We start from the raw sequence: 25,433 nt of genomic DNA on the forward strand, positions 1-25,433 counted from the left end.
TGCAAGTCATGCATGAAGATATCGATAAATAAATATTTAGTCCCTTACAATTCCTCGAGTATACCCCAGCACGAAAATAGTACAGTGACTGTATTTGTTATTATTGCATTCTGTCTTTCTGACGGGCCATGAGTCACTGTAGCGATACAAGTGTTTGAGGCGCACGGTTCCAAAATCCGCCTTATTCACTTTTGCAAATTTTTGAGGAAACGAAAAAAGCGTTTCTCGCTCGCCTTCCTTAAAATAAATGTATTTATTCATGTTTATTACATCGAAGTACACACATTTATTGATGTATGTGAGAGATGCATATAATTCGCGACATGTAAGGAAGATATTTACAAATTAGATTGGATAAGGCGTGTTTTGGAACTCAACATTGGATAAGAAGAGTTTTGGAACTGTCATCATATATAAGGGCGGGTTTTGCAAACGTAGCTAAAACTTAATAATGATAATTTTCGTAATTAATTGGAATTATTATCGACGTTCTTTTATTATTTATGTTATTTGAAATCACAAAATATTTCAGTCATAGTATATAAAAATATGAAATGCCAATAATTAAATTCAATATCAATCATAATGTAACAAAATTTTCCAAAAACGACAAGTAAGTGTTGCACCATACACATTACTTTCCTACATATTTTTGAAACTGTAATAATGTGTATCCAGTAAAGAATCTAAGTGCTGATTTAACAGCAAATTATTCATATTCTGAAGTCAGTGTCTTCTCCATCACCACATTCATTTTTCACTTCGTCTAACTGTTCAGCGAAATCTTCATTCTCTGCATGTAGCTTTTTCATCAGGCTGGAGTACAAGATGAGGTCCTCATTACTTTGCCACGCTTTGCCAAACAGTCTCGATATCCTTTAATTTTTCCGGTTTTAGTGGTACACCTTTCGGTAGAGTACTGAAGGTAATATTGTCAATTTTCTGATGTTTCCTAAATAGAGAACGGAAAACATCAATGTCACATCTATAATTGGGTTCATCTCTAACCAAAACTGCAGACTTGCCTTTCTTGAAGATAATTCTTTTACACTGGTGAAGTCTGAAATGCCATCCACTTGGAGGTTTGTTTATTTGAGATACACCATGTGATTAACGAAGAATTGGAGATTTCCGACATTAAATCGAGAGGTATTCTCTATACATGGAAGGAATTACATAATTACTATATTTGGGCAGATGGTTCTAAAAATGATCAAAGAGCATATACCTTTTCTTCAGTCATATGTGTAGTAGCAGAATAATGAAGATAATTATAGCAATCATGACAGTAACCACAGAATTATCTGGTAACCTCACACGCTGCAGTTGTATTTCTCGAACTAAAACATTAGTTGTCATAGAAAAAATTTCATATTGGCATCAAATCGAATCTATGAAGTATAGAATGGTCCTTATATCACACAGTCATGAGATTAGAATAATACCTGCATTAGGAACTAGCAGTTAATCGAGAAAACCGGATTTTTTCACAGCTTCTAGGCGCATCGTCGGACAAAACAACACAATCAGGACGTTGCCAATTGTCAGTTGCAGTGGTCTGCTGGGTTGACCGTAGTTTGAAAATTGCGGGGTATAGGTTCGATTCTCACTCATGGCGTCCATTTTTAACATTCACGAAAAGATCTAATTCACCTATGTAACGCCAAGCCCAGAATGTTAGGTCGCACAGTGGTTCAGAATCCGCATTAAACACAGTATCACTTCACTACCAATAACGTCAGAGCCTGTTTAAATGGCGCCATAACAAGGGCGCCAGCAAACTAGCACTAAAAAGTTGATTTAGGGATGGTTATTTCGTTCACAGTGTTCATATTTAATTTGAACTTGAGACGTTGCAATTTTTGGTCCTCGACTGGAATTCGAATTCGGATCTCTAGGAACGGAACGTATCTGGGTTGCAATCGTGGTCCAGCACAAAAATATTCATAATTTCATTTTACACCCTAGCATGTGCACACTGACCTACCACCAAAAAATAATTTGCATATTTAATGTCTTTTCATGAATAGTCAACAATACCGATAGGTACAGTTATTTCTAGTGAAACATGCGAGCATCTCACTATTGGTGAGCAAGTATATTTATGGATGGGAAACAGCGACACTACACGACGGGTTCGATTCCCGGGCAAGCAAAACAAATTGCACCCTCATCTCATGCTGATACAGCTCGCTGATGGTAAATAAATTCGATTTATGACATCTGATTTTACTTTGTTAACAATCCGATAACGTGCTGGGTAGAAAATCACGTCACAACATTTTAAATCATAGCATTCCAATTTTCAGCACATGCATACTTGGTTACTCGTGAAGGAGAGTATATTAAACGTCTTTCGTGGTCAGTTAACAGGGCGATAATTGTTTTGATGTAGTAGAAACAATTCCGTCATTTAGTTTCAAGTTCAGATGTGTTAACTAATACTGGTGAAAATCTTATATTTCACGTCTCTTTACGGCTAGTCAAAATTGATGATTGTTGCCTTGATAAAGTCCCGGGCAGGTGCGAAAGTGTATTTTAGTTAGTAGTGGCTACGTCTGCTGAGTTTCTGGTCAGATCCAGAAAAAAAATTCGTCATGTCATTTATAGTTCAAACATGTGGGCAAATAATTCTTCATGAATAATTAGTACAGTGACGTTACTGATTATACTCCATTAATATTGCGGTTTCTATAGAGGGCTTACTGGTGTTTATCGCGTTTTCTTTAACTAGCTCCTTTAACGACCAGTTTATGCAAAAACCAATCGTCACTGGGTCATTTAGCAGGTACGGAAAAACCTTATACAGAGGAAAAATTCTTCGAACAGTCATAGGCCTTTATTAGTCCAGACATTGTCTCAGAATATCTTGTTCATGCAAAAATTTTCTTTGTTTAAGGATTGCTATATAGTTTATGTGCCACAGATAATTGTTTCAGATTGTAATGAGATGGTAACGCTTTTGAAAATCATTGCAGCATATACGAGCGTTAGGGACGAACTCATCTCTAGTTACGTGTTTTTCTAGTTTTTGCAGTATCATGTACATCACACTGATTGCCTTAAAGAACAGTGTTGTCTAGTGGTCTCTCGTGGTATCCATTTTGTATAGTCGAACGACTGTACCGCAAAGCGATTAGGGGACACTCTAGACAGCTGCGTTGTTAGTTGCATGCAAATCAGGCGGATCACAATTCAGGTCGTTCGTATACTTTTGCGCATGATAGTACATATATTTAAACGAATTATAGTCAGAATAACATCTACTGGTATTCATGTTTTGCCGTGATCAGTGATCATTTTTATCTTATTGCTGAAAGGAATTTAACCGCAATAGTAAGATTTTATAGCGTTTCAGTTCGACTAAACTGTATGCAATTACATATTGATATAATCTAACACACTGAAGAACCAAAGAAACTGGTACAGTTGCCTAATATCGTGTAGGGCCCCCGCGAGCACGCAGAAGTGCCACAACACGACGTGGCATGGACTCGACTAATGTCTGAAGTAGTGCTTGAGGGAATTGACACCATGAATCCTGCAGGGTTGTTCATAAATCCAGAAGAGTACGAGGGGGTGGAGATCTCTTATGAACAGCACGTTGCAAGGCATCACAGATATGCTTAATAATGTTCATGTCTGGGGAGTTTGGTGGCCAGCGGAAGTGTTTAAACTCAGAAGAGCGCTCCTGGAGCCTCTCTGTAGCAATTCTGAATATGTGGGGTGTCGCATTGTCCTGCTGGAAATACCCAAGTCTGTCGGAATGCACAATGGACATGAATGGATACAGGCGATCAGACAGGATGCTTACGTACGTGTCACTTGTCAGAGTCGTATCTAGACGTATCAGGGGTCCCATATCACTTCAACTGCACACTCCCCAAACCATTACAAAGCCTCCACCGGTTTGAACAGTCCTCTGCTGGCGTGCAGGTTCCATTGAGTGTCTCCATACCCGTACACGTCCATTCGCTCGATATAATCTGAAACGAGACTCGTCCGACCAGGCAACATGTTTCCAGTCATCAACAGTCCAATGTCGGTGTTGACGGGCCCAGGCGAGGCGCAAAGCGTCGTGTCGTGCAGGCATCTAGAGTACACGAGCGGGCCTTCTGCTCCGAAAGCCCATATCAATGATGTTTCGTTGAATGGCTCTCACGCTGACACTTTTTGATGGCCTAGCACTGAAGTCTGCAGCAATTTTCGGAAGGATTGCACATCTGTGACGTCGAACGATTCTCTTCAGTCGTCGTTGGTCTCGTTTTTGTAGGATCTTTTTTGGCTGCAGCTATGTCGGAGATTTGATGTTTGACCCGATTCCTGATATTCACGGTACACTAGTGAATGGTCGTACGGGAAAATCCCTACTCCATCGGAGATGCTGTGTCCCATCGCACGTTCAAACTCACTTAAATCTTGATAACCTGTAATTGTAGCAACAGTAACCGGTCTAATAACTGCGCCATACACTCGTTTTCTTCTACATCTACATCCATACTCCGCAAGCCACCTGACGGTGTGTGGCGGAGGGTACCTTGAGTACCTCAATCGGTTCTCCCTTCTATTCCAGTCTCGTATTGTTCGTGGAAAGAAGGATTGTCGGTATGCCTCTGTGTGGGCTCTAATCTCTCTGATTTTATCCTCATGGTCTCTTCGCGAGATGTACGTAGGAGGGAGCGATATACTGCTTGACTCTTCGGTGAAGGTATGTTCTCGAAACTTTGACAAAAGCCCGTACCGAGCTACTGAGCGTCTCTCCTGCAGAGTTTTCCACTGGAGTTCATCTATCATCTCCGTAACGCTTTCGCGATTACTAAATGATCATGTAACGAAGCGCGCTGCTCTCCGTTGGATCTTCTCTATATCTTCTATCAACACTATCTGGTACGATCCCACACTGTTGAGCAGTATTCAAGCAGTGGGCGAACAAGCGTACTGTAACCTATTTCCTTTGTTTTCGGATTGCATTTCCTTAGGATTCTTCCAATGAATCTCAGTCTGGCATCTGCCCTACCGACGATCAACATTATATGATCATTCCATTTTAAATCACTCCTAATGCGTACTCCCAGATAATTTATGGTATTAACTGCTTGCAGTTGCTGACCTGCTATTTTGTAGCTAAATGATAAAGGATCTATCTTTCTGTGTATTCGCAGCACATTACACTTGTCTACATTGAGATTCATTTGCCATTCCCTGCACCATGCGTCAATTCGCTGCAGATCCTCCTGCATTTCAGTACAATTTTCCATTGTTACAACCTCTCGATACACCACAGCATCATCTGCAAAAAGCCTCAGTGAACTTCCGATGTCATCCACAAGGTCATTTATGTATATTGTGAATAGCAACGGTCCTATGACACTCCCCTGCGGCACACCTGAAATCACTCTTACTTCGGAAGACTTCTCTCCATTGAGAATGACATGCTGCGTCCTGTTATCTAGGAACTCCTCAATCCAATCACACAATTGGTCTGATAGTCCATATGCTCTTACTTTGTTCATTAAACGACTGTGGGGAACTGTATCGAACGCCTTGCGGAAGTCAAGAAATACGGCATCTACCTGGGAACCCGTGTCTATGGCCCTGTGAGTCTCGTGGACGAATAGCGCGAGCTGGGTTTCACATGACCGTCTTTTTCGAAACCCATGCTGATTCCTACAGAGTAGATTTCTAGTCTCCAGAAAAGTCATTATACTCGAACACAATACGTGTTCCAAAATTCTACAACTGAACGACGTTACAGATATAGGTCTATAGTTCTGCACATCTGTTCGACGTCCCTTCTTGAAAACGGGGATGACCTGTGCCCTTTTCCAATCCTTTGGAACGCTACGCTCTTCTAGAGACCTACGGTACATCGCTGCAAGAAGGGGGGCAAGTTGGCAAGTTCCTTCGCGTACTCTGTGTAAAATTGAACTGGTATCCCACCAGGTCCAGAGGCCTTTCCTCTTTTGAGCGATTTTATTTGTTTCTCTATCCCTCTGTCGTCTATTTCGATATCTACCATTTTGTCATCTGTGCGAAAATCTAGAGAAGGAACTATAGTGCAATTTTCCTCTGTGAAACAACTTTGGAAAAAGACATTTAGTATTTCGGCCTTTAGTCTGTCATCCTCTGTTTCAGTACCATTTTGGTCACAGAGTGTCTGGACATTTTGTTTTGATCCACCTACCGCTTTGACATAAGACCAAAATTTCTTAGGATTTTCTGCCAAGTCAGTACATAGAACTTTACTTTCGAATTCATTGAACGCCTCTCGCATAGCCCTCCTCACACTACATTTCGCTTCGCGTAATTTTTGTTTGTCTGCAAGGCTTTGGCTATGTTTATGTTTGCTGTGAAGTTCCCTTTGCTTCCGCAGCAGTTTTCTAACTTTTCCATCTCTTACGATTTTGCTTGGCACATACTCATCTAATGCATTATGTACGACGGTTTTGAACTTTGTCCACTGATCCTCAACACTATCTGTACTTGAGACAAAACTTTTGTGTTGAGCCAACAGGTACTCTGAAATCTGCTTTTTGTCACTTTTTCTAAACAGAAAAATCTTCCTACCTTTTTTAATATTTCTATTTACCGCTGAAATCATCGATGCCGTAATCGCTTTATGATCGCTGATTCCCTGTTCTGCGTTAACTTTTTCAAATAGTTCGGGTCTGTTTGTCACCAGAAGGTCTAATATGTTATCGCCACGAGTCGGTTCTCTGTTTAACTGCTCAAGGTAGTTCTCAGATAAAGCACTTAAAAAATTTCACTGGATTCTTTGTCCCTGCCACCCGTTATGACCGTCTGAGTCTCCCAGTCTATATCCGGCAAATTAAAATCTCCACCCAGAACTATAACATGGTGGGGAAATCTACTCGAAATATTTTCCAAATTATCCTTCAGGTGCTCAGCCACAACAGCTGCTGAGCCAGGGGGCCTATAGAGACATCCAATTACCATGTCTGAGCCTGCTTTAACCGTGACCTTCACCCAAATCATTTCACATTTCGGATCTCCGTCAATTTCCTTCGATACTATTGCACTTCTTATCGCTATAAACACGCCTCCCCCTTCACTGTCCAGCCTGTCTCTGCTGGGCTTTGCCGACCGTATCGCCGTATTCTGCCTATTTAGAAATCTCTGTATTTGAATACGCATGCCTATGCCAGTTTCTTTGTTGCTCATTGTACTTATTTACATTAAAATGCTGTCCATAGTGAATCGACTGTAGATTTATTTGCCATTAAAAATGTTCAATAAAATATCTAATACACGCTTGACAACCCATTCTTTGTATTATAAACATTTTGTTCTACAGTTGTCATGCTATACCACTAGATGTATGGTTAATAAATGTACTTTCTGTAGAAAGTGATTTTGAATAAATACATGTTACCTGTGATTTACAGTCTATGAAAAATTTAGACCTAGAAAACATGTGTACAATCTGCGACTGATATTCCTTCAGTATCATTGGAGTAGACATGTGGCCTTCTTTCGTAGCTTCTGTCGGAATAAGGCCCCATTGCAATTTAAACATTTTCATTCATGTAACATTCTAATAACGTCGTGAATGCGCTGTACAATAATTGTAATTACATGTGATATTTCACATGTGATTTTTGGCAAGCTTTGTACATGTTTTCATGCGTGTACGTATCAGTGCACCTGTATTAAAGTTTTGCGATCTAATTTCCTTTGTAAAACAGATAGCATGAAGAAGGCTGTCGAATCAATATACAGGTATATAAAAATTAATATGTTAGTACATGAAGATGAATGTACCTCCAAAACCACAGACTGCCAATCACTGGTTTTTGTGTCTGTTGCTACCCTTAATTCCCCAGTTGTACAGGATAGCGGCTGTGCGATGACAGCTGTTGTGAGTGTGGGTACATGAGTGCTTCACAAGGTAGTCATCGTATCGCGGTAGTCACCAGTACATCTTCTGCCTCTTTCGTATCAATCTGTTTTTCAAGGAAAAAATTCGAGTTTTTGCTGTACTCTTTTCGAGCTTATACAATGTTCTCAATTTTTTTCGAATATTATAGAACGTTCTGGAGTGTTCCAAAAGATAATTTGCAAAAGACACTTCGCGTTGATTCGTACTGCGGCAAAAACGTCAGGACAGATGAGTTGTGCATTGTAGCAAAGACAGCGTAAGAAGCCATCGAAAAGGTGTAACTACATAGGAGTACGTTATAGAGAGAAAAAAAGTAAAAAAAGGTTCTGCGAGCGAACAGTTTTAGCAACAAAAAATGACGTGGCTTAACAAACAAGTCAGCAAAGACAGAATATCATACCAAGGAAATAAACAATATTTAAATGCTTTGATTTATCGACGATCCAAGCCGAACGCGTAAACCTCTTAGAATTCCTAATTTCGCGCAATTTCCCCCGTCTGTACTCGCAAAAAAGTTTCTAAACAGCATGGAAGAAGCGGAACATAAAGCGAACAATAAAAAGGAAAGTCACTAGGTGTATCACAAATTCCATTCATTTTAACCACCGTAATTTATATTTCAGCTTTGTAAGGCCCCAATTTCCGGTAAGATTAACGTACAGTCTGACAATTAATAAATGAAGAGGGCAAACATTCTAAAGCTGCAAAGTGATTTTGAAAGAATCATGTTTCTAGCCTGGTCAACAATACGTATCTTTCGTGTGTTAAGCATATATTTTGAACAAATTAGATGCTATAAATAACGAGATGATTAATTGCTCATTTTTTCCAATTCAGGAAACAAACGGAGAAACGACCAAGCGAAGCGGGTTCTTTTCAGCTGGTAATAAGCAGTTGTTTCAAGTACAATCAAATTTCTCAAATGTTTTACAACTTTCATCATGATACATGTTACACTTCATGTGTAATTGGTACAATAGTGGAGACTGAGATTCACCTCACGTTATATATAAGTTCATTTCCTGCTTCGTAACGTCCTAAAATAATTTTCTGCTTTTTATTGGTAATCACAAGATATTTTTTCCTCCCTTTACGAGAGCTTACGATGCATTCCACTCAGTCCTGAGAGTTTCTGTCGAAAGAGAAACTTTCACAACAGGCACCAAGATGTATCTTACGTATTTTCATATGCCTTGGCAGTAGTATCTGCGAGCACCAAAAACGTTCACTGCCGTACTAGCCCACTTTATGTTTTATCAAAGAAACTGAGATTTTATTTCACGAAGGTTGCTACTGATGTAAAATGATACCTCAAAACTGCATACAGCAACCTGTTAGTCAAGGATCGCAGGCCTTCACTGCAAGGACTAAGCGTCTGATGGTATGATAGACATATTGAGTGATATGACTGTCCGATGCGTGAATGTTTTATCAAACAATCGAGACAATTTTCGAGAGAAGCATATTGGCTCGTCCTGCAGATACAGCACGTTAACTGATAAAAACGGAACGCTCTGCTCGAGATATATCATGTCACGTTTTAATCGGAATTCGTCATGATATCTGGATTCCGTGCAGATTGTATCAGTCAAATGATATTTGGTTCTGCGCTTTCAAACCACTGACAGATGTGTTTTCGTGTCCCTTTAATGAGAAATTCTATATATATATCATGCTCTACTTTGATGAAATCCTTGAAAGACTGCTAATTGATGCTAATTTGCCTATATAACATTTTATGTAGCTATGAATCTATTTAGAAAAGGATGATTAAATCTATTCCTAATAAATCAACTAATTTATTTACCTCAATTTGTTACATAGTTCTGTGCGCGTCTAATCAGTGTATGTTTCCAATATAGTAAATTTCTACCTCATGGTGTAGTTAATTCTAAATGAATTTAGCGTAGTTTTAGGTTGCAAATAATTTCCGAAGTGTTAATTAATTACTAGTACTTCTATTTCATTAAGTATGGACTTGTTCCATGGACCATTTAAATGATTTTTTTGTCGAAATAACGTGGAACGAGTCAGTATACAAGATACGTGTGTGTGATTAGTGTTAACATTAATGAACACATTATTTTTTTAATCCTACTCATGTAAATACACTTAAAAACAAGGATGTGCGTTTTTTTCTCCATTTTTTTACAGGCTACCAGAGTTTAATACAAATACGCGTATGGAATAGAAGGCGTTGCTCAGAGAAATGATTCTGGGTTAGATTTAAAACTTACTTTGCCGCCTGTCATATATTTTATGTTATTGAGCAAATGATCAAAAATTTTTGTTGCTGTATATTGAATTCATTTCTGAGCCTCTGACAAACTTAATAATGGCTAATTTGGTAATTTTTTGCTCTAGTATTGTACGTATGAATATCACTGGAACAAAACTGAAATATGCAAATAACTAATACCGTGAAGTGGGCTGTTAAAGACTAAATTTAGTTTTTTTTCATATTACAGGAATCTGATAACCAATAGCACCACGAATTACGATGCCTTCCCGTTCCATTCTAGAAAGGAGCGCGGCGGGAATGATTGCTTGATTGCCTCTGTGAGCGCTGTTATTAGTCTAATCTTGTCTTCGTGATCCCTATGGGGGATATAGGTAGGAGGATGTATCATTTCCCTAGATTCCTTACTTAAAGCTGGTTCTTGAAACTTTGTAAGTAGGTTTTGTATAATAGACCGAGGTGATAAAAGTCATGGGATACCTCCTAATATTGTGTCGAACATCGTTTCGCCAGGCGTAGTGCCGAAACTTTAACATGGCGTGGACTCGAACAAACCGTTAGAAGTGCCCTGCAGAAATTTTGAGCCGTGGTGCCTCCATAGCCGTCCATTATAGCGAAAGTGTTACCGGCGCTGGACTGTGTGCACAAACTGATCTCTCGATTATGTCCCATAAATGTTTAATGGAATTCGTGTGGGGTTATGCGAATGGCGATATCGTTCGCTCGTATTGTCCAGAATGAACTTCAAACCAACCGCGAACGATTGTAGTCCGGTGACACGGCGCACTGACACCATAAAAATTCTATCGTTGTATGGAAACACGAAGTCCATGAATGGCGGCAAGTGGTCTCCAAGTAGCCGAACATAACCATTTATAGTCAATGACCGGATCGGCTGGACCTGTGGACCCAGTCCATTCCGTGTAAACACAGCCCACACCATTATGGAGCCAGCACCAGCTTTCGCCGTGTCTTATTGACAACTTGGGTCCATAACTTCGTCTGCTCTATATTCGAACCCCCCCCCCCCCCAAATCAGTTCTTACCAACTAAAATCGGGACTCATCTGATGAGGCCACGGTTTTCCAGTCGTCTAGGATCCAACCAGTATAGTCACGAGCCCAGGAGAGGCGCTGCAGGCGATGTGCTGTTAGCAAAGACACTCGCGTCGATCGTCTGCTGTTATAGCCCATTAACGCCAAAGTTCGCCGCGCTGTCCTAATGGATGCGTTCGTGGTACGGTTATTTCACGCACAAATGGTTCTCTGTTAGCACTGACAACTGTACCCAATCGGCGCTGCTCTCGGTCGTTAAGTGAATGCCTGAAATTTGATATTATCGACACGCTACTGACACAGTGGGTCTTGGAATACCGAATTCCATAACGATTTCCGAAGTGGAATGTCCCATGCATCTAGCTCCAACTTCCATTCCGAGTTCAAAGTCTGTTAATTCCCGTCGTGCGGTCATAATCACGTCAGAAACATTTTCATATGTATCATCTGGCTACAAATAGATCCGCCAATGCAGTGCCGTTTAATACCTTGTGGACGCGATACTATCGCCAACTGAATATTTGCATATTTCTGTGCAATAACTTTGATCACTTCAATGTAGTTAACGTATATATTAAAGTGTCTGCACGTTTAAGTTTACCTGCATTTCCGTGACGGCCCCTCGTGGATCGAACATACCAGTGATTATTCGCGGTGCCCTGCTTTGTATATGTGTAGTATTTATTGGTACTCCTATCCAGTATGAATTCGATTCTCTTGAGCAATATTCTAGGATGGGTCAAACGAGAGTATTGCAAACAATGTCCTTTGTAGACTGAACGATTTTGCCAATATCCTACCAGTGAACCGTAGTCTGCTTTACATGTAAGTGAGACTATGTGGTTATTCCGCTTCATATCCTTTCAAATTGGTATTTGTATGAGCTGAATGATTCCAGTTGTAACTTATTGATACGTTAGTCTTTTGATACTGCCTTTATGTGAGTTACGAAGTGCGTAGTTTATTTTTATTGTTTTTTCACTTTTAAATCAAGTTTTCAATCTTATATATGCATTTTATACATATACAGGCATACATCTGACCTGCTTATTGTGACATATACCGCTATACAACAATGTTGTCACAAGGTGCCTTAATTTTAATATATAAAATGATTACCGCACTCCAATGTACAACACAATATTGACCTGTGAGTGGGCGATGAACGAGGAAGCTCTTTACGTGAGGAAAATATAGTAGATAAAAGTAGCATTTCGTGTACTAATTATCTGATTATGAGATTAAGATAACAGTGTATATGCAACTAATTATTGTCACAGCTTTCAAGATATCGCAATATAAATAAGACACGCAGGTCACTTGCACGATTCACTGTTTGTGTACAATATTCCGTCCTTTACTGCAGCAGAAATGGGAAAACTCAATCAAGCATACAGTGTTTCGCGACAAATGCAGCATTTTCCTGCTTTTTGCTTCGCAGGGAAGCAGATGGAGCTTTGCGAATTCTCTAGACCAGAGAAAAATGGAACGGTACTATTTAATAGTCCCTGTTATTCTCCTATGGCTGCAATACGTGACTTCTAAGAAGGAGGAGAGGGCGGAAGGGCCCTAGAGGGGAGCCGTTAAGTACATCTCAATGAGAATTTGTGGAACCAATCAGAATAGATTTCAGTCGAGACACTCACCCCATACAGCTGCTCACTGATTCACATTCTGTATTCAGACCACCTCAAATCTTTTCTATACATAACGATTTTCATCGACAGTGACCCGTGTACCTCCTGCACGTTTTCTAATGTCACCCAGTCATATTCTATTAGGTCGCCGGATCAATCTTTTCTTCTCTCTTAAATATCTATTAAAGGTCCGTCTCCATAGCTGAGAGGTCAGCGCTGCAGAATACCACACGAGAGGCCTGGGTTCGTTTCCCGAGTGGACTGGAGATTTTCTCCGCTCAGGGACTAGGTGTTGTGAAGTCTTCAGCATCATATCGTTCTCATCGGCACGCAAGTCACCGAAGTGGCGTCCACTAAAAAGACTTGCACCAGGCGACAGGTCTACCCGACTGGAGGCATTAGCCACACGACATTTATTTATCATCCATTAAAGAATTTTCTTGGTATATCTGCCACCAATTTGCATGACTACGTGTCTTGCACAAGTCTATTACACTTTCGTTACTGTCGCGTCTACTACTCCAGTTCTCTGCTCGATTTTTTTTGTTTTCCTGTCCCTGACCATAATTCCCAACAGGTACCTTTCAGTTTCTTCAACCTCGGTCTCCGAATTATTTTCTCTTTAAAAATTCGCACCTCACTGCCAGACGTTGAAATTCACTGAAAAACTTCTGGATAAGACTTATTTGAATTAATTGGAATCATTGTTTTCAAAACATTTCTTAGTTTATCAAACTCACAACAGGCTATTTTTATTTTCCTGTCGCACCCCCAACTACCATAAACGCAAAAATCATGATCTGGTTCCAGCACTTCATTGTTAACATATACTATTTTCTTTTTGATGTGTTCATTACAGACGCAAGTATAGGATGCGGTTGTGATCGCAGGGATCTCATAGTTTATTACTGCCCTCCCCCCCCCCCCCCTTTAAAATACAGCTTGCTGTCACGAGCACTTTTAACGAGTCGTAGATGCTTAAGATACTCGTATTTTTAAAATGATGAGATATTGTTAATACTGTATCAAAGAATTTTACACAACTTGTTTACGTCAGAGCTTAGCACATCTATTCAGTATAACTTACAAGAAATGAGATCTCTCGTAAATATATCATTTGGAAAGCATTCGTCCAAAAATTTGAAAAGTGTTAATGCCTGTGTCCTGCGGTTGTTCTAAGATCAGTAACAGCAAAAGCTTTGTCAATTTCATAATTTGTATGCTATGAAATCGAAGTGCGCAGCGAGTATTAGTGGCGTTGCACTTAGCTCTAAGATTGCTCCATAGAGGAGGAGGAGGAGGTTAGTGTTTAACGTCCCGTCGACAACGAGGTCATTAGAGACGGAGCACAAGATCGGGTTAGGGAAGGATGGGTAAGGAAATCGTCCGTGCTCTTTCAAAGGAACCATCCCAGCGTTTGCCTGTAGTGACCTAGGGAAATCACGGGAAACCTAAATCACGATGGCCGGGCACGGGATTGTTCCATAGAGGATCTGTGCTTAGTGCAGGGATTGGCAATCGACCGCCAACATAAGCAAATGTAACGTCTTGCGCATAAATAAGCAGAAAGACCCATTATTGTACGATTACACGATGCATTATCTGGAATTATGCGTACGGTGCGTTTGAAAGTGGAGTCATCACACAAAATTGATCACAGTTAAGGCAGATAGCTGACTGAGATTCACTGGAAGAGTCCTCAGTGCAGTCAATGCCCAATGAAGGCAGCTTACAACATCCTCCTTCGACCAATACCTAAATGAAATGATAATTAAATCAAGACCATAATCTGTCGACAGGCGTTGATATACATCAACGGGGACAGTTGAAAATGTGTGCCCTGACCGGGACCCGAGCTTGGGATCTCCTGCTTACATGGCAGACGCTCTATCCATCTGAGCCATCGAGGGCACAGAGGACAGTGCGACTGCAGGGATTTATCCCTTGCACGCTCCCCGTGAGACCCACATTCCCAACTTAATGTCCACACACTACATTCGTAGTGCCCCTGCCCATTACACTCATTATTCGCGGCAGACAATCTTATCGAGTACCGTAAGAGTTCGGGTAATGCGTGTGCATCCAGCACAGAAGAAGAAGGTCAATAGCCGGTTACCCTTAACTATATGAAGATGGTATCTGTTCTTTCGGATATGTCCGCTTTCCCGCTTACTAAATGAACCAGTAATGAAACGCGTTACTCTTCTTTCGATCTTCTATGTCTCATTTATCAATCCTATCTGATGCAGATGCCAGACTGACGAGCAGCATTTGGGTATTGCATGACGATGGTATCTGTTCTTTCGGACAGATACCATCTTCATACAATACCCAAATGCTGCTCGTCAGTCTGGCATCTGCATCAGATAGTACTGATAGATGAGACATAGAAGATCGAAAGAAGAGTAACGCGTTTCATTACTGGTTCATTTAGTAAGCGGGAAAGCGTCATGGAGGTGTTCAGCCAACTTCACTGGCAGATGCCGCAAGAGGGGCATTCTGTGTCACGGAATGTTTTTCGTTCAAATTCCGAAATCGCACTTTCCTAGAAGCGCCAACAATTACACTGCTCCCTCCTGCGTGTATCTCGCGAAAAGTCCACGAAGATAAAATCAGAAAGATTCGAGCTCAGATAGAGGCTTACCAACTATCGTTCTACCCGCGAATCTTGTCTGGTACAGGGAAAAAGGGACGTGACAGTGGTACACGAGGTACCCCGCGCCACACACGTGGCTTGCGGTCTGTTAACATGCTAACACGTGTCTGCAGACTACCGCTATGTGAGGATGCAGTTGGGGCGAGTGTTGTATCTTCCAGTCTCTTCTCCTACGTTTGGGAAAATCCGTCTTTCTCTTATTTTTTCTTATGGGAGCATCTTTCCCTTTCTGTATATTCTTTCCTCAACTTCCTGTGATTTGCCGGTTGCACCTGCTGGGCTCATAAAACTTGTCAGTTTCGTTGCTGGTCAGCTCGTAAATCAGTGCCTTTTTCTGGCTGGAATATTTTCTACAGCCAGTGAAGGCCACAAATCGGTTGACGTGGAATAACCCACAGGAACGCAGCTGAAAACGATCCTGTGTTCAGTGTACCCCTCATGTACTCTCCTCCCCCGCTTCCCACCCCCTCCCTTCCCCTGCATCCACACACCAAAGGAGATGGAGCAGTGGTTATCACACGGGACTCCCATTCGGGAGGACGACGATTCATATCCGTGCTGGCCACCCACATTTAAGTTTTTCAGTCAAATTCTGAGATGGTTCCTTTCAAAGGGCACGGATGATTTCCTTCCCCAGCCTAGCAACAAATGGAACTTGTGCTCCGCCTCTAATGTCCTCGATGTCGACGAGGCGTTAAAACCTAATTATTCTTCCTTCCTTTTTGGATGCGCGCCCGGTTAATTGTACATTGTTTTAATCTTATTACAACTGACTGCAACTCTACTTTCGTACTTGATCTGTTAGTATTTTCCTTTTTTGTTCAAGTTTATCTGCACTAGAAGAAAACAACAAAATATAATCAGCGAAAAAGAGTTGGTTCAGATAATAACCATTAACATTTATTTCATCGTTCTTCTAGTTTAAAGGGTGTGAAAACTTCATCTAGGGAGCTGAAAGAAGTTTCAGTAATACCGAACATTCTTGTATTGTATTGTATTGTATGTAACCGGGGACCTAGAAACGACGGAGGGGCTTCGTCCCCGCCGTAGCGCTCAGTGGCTCACAACCCCACAACAGGCTACAGCAGTCCACTCACCCCACCGCCGCCCCACACCGAACCCAGGGTTATTGTGCGGTTCGGCCCCCAGTGGACCCTCCCCGGGAACGTCTCATACCAGACGACTGTAACCCCAATGTTTGCGTGGTAGAGTAATTATGGTGTACGCGTACGTGGAGAAAGTGTTTGCGCAGCAATCGCCGACATAGTGTAACTGAGGCGGAACCAGCCCACATTCTCCGAGACAGATGGAAAACCGCCTTAAAAACCATCCACAGACTGGCCGGCACACCGGACCTCGACACTAATCCGCCGTGCGGATTCGTGCCGGGGACCGGCACGCCTTCCAGTGCGTTACACCGCACGTCCTACTGAGCGAGCTACCGAACATCCTTACCTGACTCCCCTTTTATTCTGAGTTTCCTACTGTCTTGATTAAATTCAATGAAAGCAAGTATCGGTTAAGTTTCTGTTTTCATTTACTGGAAACTATCGCTGTATCTTCAGTAGCTGCCTTGTTCTATTGCAGATATTTTTTCTTTGCTTTCTTCGTACCCGCAAAACTGATACTGTTTACGTAATTACATTTGTTACATAACTAGTCTTTCGTTTATGTCCACATTATTCGTTTCTTCGCTTTTACTCAGAATCTTACAAAATGTTTGATTAATAGAAAATCTAAAATTGTTTACCTCAGTCACATGCTTACACCTTGTGTACTCTTTAATAAAACATAGTGAATTATATTTTTAGTTCAGAGTGTACCTATTGAAACACATTTTCTTCTTGTTATCTTCTGGAATAATGTGTCAAAATTCTATTAATGCCTGAGATTTCTGAGTTAGTAGGTACTACAGAACTCGTTATTTTTATCTTACAAACCTTTCTCGAAAACACGGCAGATAGCAACTGATTGGGGCTGACCACACTCCTACATTGTCAATGCTGCCAACTATTGTCTCGTAACAAATATAATTAACACGAAGCTTGCTTTGACAAAACGGTGTCGTGTACGAATTAACAGAACTAAAGGTCTACAAAAATAGTGGCAGACCCTCAGTCAGTAGCAACCAGGAAAATATAAAAAATGTTTCATTGTCTCTTTAGAGACCGCAAAAAATCTAATATTAGAACGATTTGATGCGACCTATTATCATTGCCAATACGAAGAAAAATGAGACGGATGTTTTGTACTCCTGACTTTGATAGGCAACAAAGAAAGAAAATAGAATAAATCTCATCAACTGATGAGTACTTATTTTCTGTTTACTGTTGCAAGAAACGAATTACATGATTAAAGCTTTTATGGTTGAAGGAAACTCATCGAGTTCAGAACAGTTCCATTTTTTTTTTTTTTTTTTTGTTCGAAGAGAAAAACTTGTTACCCACAGAAATGTTTGTAAGGCAGAAACGGTAACTCATGACATTTAGAACGATAGTACAAACCGGTTGATACATTGAATCTGGTTAGATCAAAATGGTGTCAGTTGAAATATGGTGACTGTGACCTGCTGAGCAACAACTTAGGTAATCACTAGGAGAGGGCAGTTATCAGACACTAGCTTATGTTTCAGATTTAGCTCACTGGAAGTAGTGTGAAGCAGGGAAGAGACAGATTTGATAATCCACTTCTGAATTAAAGCAGGTAGTGACTGATGAATCAGGCCTCGTACCACGCGAATATTACAAGACCGTCTAAAAGCTGAATAGCGATGTCCTTACCTGCATATGGTGGCAGAAGGCAGGTACTTATTCTTGTTCAGGTGTTTATAGCCATTATTCTAAAACATTTTGGAGATACTTTTAGTGTTGATAAAAGCGTTAAAAGTGTTTCAGAACCATGTTCCAGATGCATAAGTGTTCCGGTGTAACATCAAGCGCCGGCACGTTGGCCTGGAACGGTACATCAGAGAGGGCTGTGAGGCGACGTCAGCCAATAGTACGCTGACTAGGACGACACCGAGACGGGAGCGGCATCTACACGAAGAGAATATCATCGCCGGAGTGGAAGATGAGCCGTCATACAAATGCTACAGCAGTGACTTGTGAACCGCTTTGTTTCGCTTGCATTGAAATTCTATAAATCAAAGGACAATGATTATTTGCAGGTCACCATTTGTTTGCGACTCACCTTTGTCAATACGCAAAGTTAAGTATTGTCAGTTTAACTTACTGTAATAAACTCCATTAATACGATTTGCTTGAATTTTTGTCTAGGGATCCGAAAAAAACAGCTTCCTTGGCACTCAATATTAGACGAGTGGGCAGCATACTACAGTAAGAAACTGTGGTGTTACACGAGAAATGAATTTGTTCTGTCATGTACAACGAAATAATACCGTCTCTTCAGACAGTAAATTTATGATCAATATTTTTCATGTGCACGCACTTTTAAACACACGTAAATTCGAGGTGGTTGGAGAACAGCTTTTCGCTGAAGGAAAATTTGATATCACTATGAGAATGTAAAGGAAAACATCAACCAGATGCACTACCACTACGAAATAGAACTCCTGGAATTCTTTCCAAGTGCTTTGTTTACGATTAAAAACGTATCTGTTACATGCAGGCTCTTTTAGATAAAAATATTACAAATGAAACATGATTTCATTGATTTGCCGTCAACTGTTCAAGAAAAGATTCATGTCTCTCCCGTATTGTGACGCACATTATCGATAGACAAAGATGAACACTGACAGTCCACTTGTTTAGTTGATCTGTAGGTGTGATTACAGACGATAAGCTTCAGACCACGAATAGAAACGGACATTAACTACGTGCAGTTCCGCGGCGGTGGGTGATCAAGGCCGTCGAGAATGACTCACAAGGCTGCTCGTGCAACAGGTTTTCCAGCGTCATCACAACAAAATGAGTACTGCTTATACAGGCATCACATTTCTTAGAAGTAACGGACAATATGGAAGGAGTGAGAGGGAGAAAAGGACGAACAAGGCGTTCGGAATCTCCGCAAATACTTCTCCGGATACGTTGCTGATTCCATCGGCTCAACAAGTCTTGCCTGAAGTGAATATGAAGGAATCATATCTGCAAACCCGCATTCCTGTAATTTCAGAGGACACCCCGCGAGAATTGTTTTACCGTTGCTAGAATTTTACGAAGTAAATAGTGTCAGCACAGTAGCATCCTCGTCTACTCGCTCGCTTTAGCAATGGGGTGATAGGAATCGTAAAGAGAATCTGTTGAGACCATACATGCAGACTGTAAAATGTTTTTCTAGGGCTGTAGTGTTTATTGACCTGCGCTTTCGAAAACAACAGGATTTTGGAAGTACGACGTGTAACTTATTAACCTGCATGGACAATTAAAACTTATGAAACTAAATTTAACTCCGGAGGAAATTTACTAACAAGTTTAACCATATTAGCTTGGAAGAACTTTGTTTCATGACTAACCTTAGAATAGGTTTCTATTCACTTGTCAAGGATCCACCCTCCGGTCCTTAAGCTGGAGTTTACTGGTATTTCTTCTGTTTGTAATCATCTTTACTTTGGTTGAATCTCTTCAGTATATTGTGAAATTACCTACGCTAAGGATGAAAATGTCTGAGCCCCATTCAGCAATATATAGCATGTCACAAATCCAATTCCTGGATTTCATCAATGCAATGTGATTAATTTCATTACTCCAGTCGACTCCGGGTCTCTGGTTCCGACGTTAACTCATTCTGTTACGTTTTGTAATTATGAGGGGAGCAAATGGAAACGGGACAGACGGAAGAAAGGTAAGTAACTTGTTTGTTATTTCAAAAGTAATCACCGTAGCTGTTAACACATTTATCCCACTGTGATACAAGACGGTCAATGTCGTCATGCAAAAATGTTTACGGTTGTCTACGGAACCGTAATCGTACGTAGGCGTCCATCTCTTCGTCCGAAGCAAATCGACAGCCACAAATGTCTTTCTTCAAGACACTAAAAATATTGAAATCACATGCGGAGAGATCGGGACTGTATGAAGGATGTGTAAGCTGTTCCCAGCGAAACTTCTGCAAAGAACTTGAAACAAATGAGTGCGGGTCCATACTTTGCCAAGGTTGTTTCAACTACTCTGAAGATGTTTCGCTGGGCGCCTCTTACGCATCCTCCATACAGTTTCGACCTCTCCCAATGCGATTTCCATATTTTTGCTGCCCTGAAGAAAGACATTGGCATCTTGGTGACTATTGAAAATGTGTTTTAAGATATTGCTCTCCCCACCACTTTAAGGGATACAATGTCAGGAGACGAAGTATAAAAATGTATATAATAATCGGAAGAAGTTATCTGAAAGCTATCTCTATTTTCATTTATATTAGTATTGACTTAAAAGATTTTTACTGCATACTAAATTTGTTCGAATGTATATTAATCTGGCAGCAAAAAGAAAAAATTTATGTATAAAATGTCTCATCGCGAAAAATGGAATTGACTCGATACAAATTTTTGGTTAGATTCAACGAGTCTGTTGTTAAGTATAATGATAGACTTTGTTTTGATAATCGATAGTGAAATTATGTCACAAAATACAGTAGAAGGTGACTGTCTACCTTACTAATAACACACTTCGGAAAATACCTAGGATTGTCATAAGTGATCCAAGGCCAGTCCTGAAGGCGACAGGAAGCTGCATGAGCACGGTATTTTGCTCGCATCGCGAAGTTGCCATGAAACGCTGATGGCAGACGCCCGCACATAAATTGCGCGACTGGTAAAAGACGCGCATGTGGTGTTATTGAGCCGCCACTGCAACGGCATTTTGTAATCATCAGCAAAGCTTTCCATAGAAAGGATGTAGGTCAACCGCAGAATTCCTCAATTGTAACTGGTGGCTTGGAATTGCCAAACACGATCCCTCGAGACGAGGTATTCACCAGAAGATAATGTCACCCACAAACTTATTGCTGAATAAATGATCGCATGAATTTTCAGAAAAATGTAATTCTTTTTTTAGGCAAAATGTTGATGGAGTCATTGATTTTATTCGAATCATTGATTATTACGTGTAAGATAAACAGCAATCAGACCATGCAGCGAAGATTCCAATAGATGTTGCTCTGTAGTAGTTTTTTGTAGTTACGTAAGCGGCCTTATTAACGAATGACTCAATCGCCACGCAAATACCGGTACGACAGGAGGAGAGAGTATGTGTAATTGTACGAAAAGTCAGAAATTATGCCATGCAGCCATTTTTAGCTCTTGCAGATGTCAGCGACGCATTTATCGAATCCTGGATACTGCAGATCGGCGCAGGCTTTTATCCGCAAGGTCAATATTACTGCGGATATCCACATTCGTGCTCACCTCTGCCCGTTAGCGTCTCGTCACCACAGACCTTACGGCTTCCTTGTGGTCACCAAACGTCATAGGGCGCAGAGATCAGCACAGACGCACTAAAGACTTCCGTCTGATGTTGGAAGCATGGACTGTGATTCAGAGAGAAAAGAACAAAGCAAGCGGTGGAAACATGTGGTTTCATCATCACTGAAAAAGGCGAAGACGCAACCATCATCGTATAAGGTGATGCTGAGTACTTTTTTGGACTGCCATGGTATGGTGCTAACAGATTATGCTGGTAACGGGCAAACCGTCACAGGAGCACACTACCGAAATCTAGTGAGTTGGTTACGGAGGCTGTCAAGATGGTGTCACAGCCCCAGCTCACTCTGCACAGGACACAGTCACCGCACATGTTGTTTCTTTGTGCAATCGGTTTTGACTTATACCCTCTTTTTGTTTTTGTTGTTGTGGTCTTCAGTCCAAATACTGGTTTGAAGCTACTCTATCCCGTACAAACCTCGTCATCTCAGAATAATCATTGCAATCTCTATCGTTCTGAATCTGCTTATTCTATTCATCTCTTGGTCTTCGTCTACGGTTTTTACTCTGCACACTTCCCTCCATTACTAAACGGGTGATCCCTTGATGTCACAGAATGTGTCCTATCAACCGATCTCTTCTTTTAGTGAAGTTGTGCCACAAATTCCTTTTCTCCACAATTCTATTCAGTAGCTGCTCATTAGTTCCGTGATCTACCCATCTAATCTTCAGCATTCTTCTGTAGCACCAAATTCTAAAGCCATCTATTCGGTTCTTGTCCAAACTGTTTATCGTCCATGTTTCACATCCGTAGGGGGCTAAACTCCATACAAATACGATAATCATAGAAGCATAAGAAATGAATTAAAATTTGTGCTGTGGTAAGGACTGAAACACAGGTCTCCTTGCTTACTAGGCAGAAATGCTAGCCATTACAGCAACGCAGCACCATAGCCAAGATTGTTGCACGAACTACCCAAGTCCAATGCCCTCCACAACATACACTTTAATTCATATCTTCAGGTTGTTATCCCATTCTTAGGTCGTCACTATTGCTGAGGTTCTCCTGCATTGGAATAGCACCGCAGCGTTGGACGTAATGGAAAAATCCTGTACCTCAGGTGTTGCTCATCTATAGAGCTTATAATTAATTACTTAAGTAGGGTGGCCAGGATTCCAGTCCCGGCAAATTTTAATTCATTTCTTCAGCTTCCATCATCATCATAAATAAATATGAGACTGAAACGACTGACAAAATTTAATTATAAGATCCATACAAGTACTTTAAGCAAATACGCTTACATCTGTAATCGATGCAGCAAATTTCTTTTCTTCAGAAACGCTTTTCATGCTATTGACTGTCTACATTTTATACTCTCTCTACTTCAGGCATCATCAGTTATTTTGCTGCCCAATAAATAAAACTCGTCTACTACATTAAGTGTCTCGTTTCCTAATCTAATTCCGTCAGCATCGCTTGATATGATTCGACTACATTCTATTATCCTCGTTTTGTTTTTGTTGACGTTCATCTTATATCCTCCTTTCAAGGCATTGCGCATTCCTTTGAGCTCCTGTTCCTAGTCCTTTGCTATCTCTGACAGAGTTACAGTCTCATCGCCAAACCTCCAGAAAATTTTATTTCTTTTCCTAGAACTTGAATTTATACTCGTAATTTTTCTTTTGTTTCCTTTACAGCTTTCTCAATATACAGATTAAAGGACAATGGCGACAGGCTATAAACCTGTCGCACCCCTTCTCAACGACAGCTTCCCTTTCATGTCCCTCGACTCCATAACAGCCGACTGCTTGCTGCACAACCTATAAATAGCTTCGCTCCCTGTATTTTACCCCTGCTATCTTCAGAATTTCAAGGAGAGCATTCCAGTCAACAGTATCAAAAGCTTTATCAAGCTACAAATGCTATAAACGTAGATTTCCCTTTCTTTAACCTACCTCCTAAGATAAGTTCTAGGGTCAGTCCTGCCTCGCAATGTTCCTAGTTTTCTCCGAAATCCAAACAGATCTTTCCCGAGGTCGGCTTCTAACAGTTTTTCCATTCTTCTGTAAAGAAGTGTTTTGCAGACATGACTCATTAAACTAATATTTCGGTAATTTTCACACCTGTCAGCAACTGCTTTCTTTGGAATTGACATTATTACATTCTTCTTTAACTCTGAGGGTATTTCGCATGTCTCACACATCTGGTGTCCCCTGTTTTCTCCTGAAATGGCACCCAGAGACTTCTTACCCTTCCCTCGGTTAAAGCAACCGTTGCGTTGCAGGCATTTCTGCGCTGACGACGAGGTGATTTTGGAGGACAGCCAGAATGCAAACTTCTACGAACAAGAACTTCGCCAAATCACCCATCGTTGGGAACAATGTGTCGCATTGAAGGATGAGTGTATAGGAGGAATAACACCAACACCAAATTTCATAGTCGCAGCCCCTCGTACACCGCCTGGTAACAGATGTATAAGAAAGGTAACCGTCAAAAGCCTGTAATCTTTACTTCTCCAGATTCCAGATTATAAGAACACATGAATCAGTAGACATCTCTATTTTGATGTAACAGTATGTTGAATGCTCTGCAGGATATTACGCGCTTGGTAACCAGAGGAACAAACTTGGATTGAAGTTACAGTGCAGAAATTGTTGCCCTGACGACGTATGAACTACGCGTGTATGTCTTGATTCGCTATAGCTTGTTTTGAAAGACCGTTGGATAGTTATTTTCTTTGTTATGTCACTGCTCGGTGCAGCTAAACAAACAGTAACATCGTGGGAAACAAACGGACGAATTCGTAGCAAGGCCTGGCTGCCGGTTGCCTCGGTGGTAAAAGCGTTTCATGCAACGCTGCTTTGCAAGACTTCGATTCCACTAAATTGTCTTTTTGAAGAAGTGATTGAGCGAGAAGAAAAGCTATTCACTATATTATTCTTGTGTACATCTTTTTTTCAATGTCAATCTTTGTGCTACAACAGCTCCCCTTTCCACAGCGCAAATCGTTAGTGTTTTCATATTACTTAGTTCTTAGCACATCCGGGGAAAACCTGTTTCACTGCGTTCCAGGAAAAATTTTTGCAGTGATTTATTTCTGTCTTTCTATTTTTTGCCTAATATCACTTTTTATGTCATTAATTTCAGTTGTTTCGCTATAATCTAACTATTACGATTCTCACGAGTGCAATTTTCTTGAACGTCCGTGGTAAAATAAGAACTCATCTGAGTAAGAAAGGCCACTAATACCTGCTCTCTATTGACGAAATTTACATGCCTGCTTATCTGCAGTTGTCATGTACTTAAACGGCCCTTCTTCTATTTTTGTTTCTGTCGATTTATTTCCCTTCATTAAAAGGGTTAGTCACAAAAAATCTAAGTAAAATAATACTGTTTAACGTATCTAAAAATAACAGTTATATCAACTGAAATAATATTTGTCATAACGCATAAACAAAATTAGTTAGAATGCTCTATGCTTTAAAATGCTGCCTACATTTCAGATTAGGTTTAAGCACTTTCATTTGAGACAAAGTAACAAAAACTAAGAACTAAGTCGCTCACGGCACAAC

Source organism: Schistocerca cancellata, chromosome 5, assembly GCF_023864275.1.
Source record: "Schistocerca cancellata isolate TAMUIC-IGC-003103 chromosome 5, iqSchCanc2.1, whole genome shotgun sequence".
Lineage (NCBI taxonomy): Eukaryota > Metazoa > Arthropoda > Insecta > Orthoptera > Acrididae > Schistocerca > Schistocerca cancellata.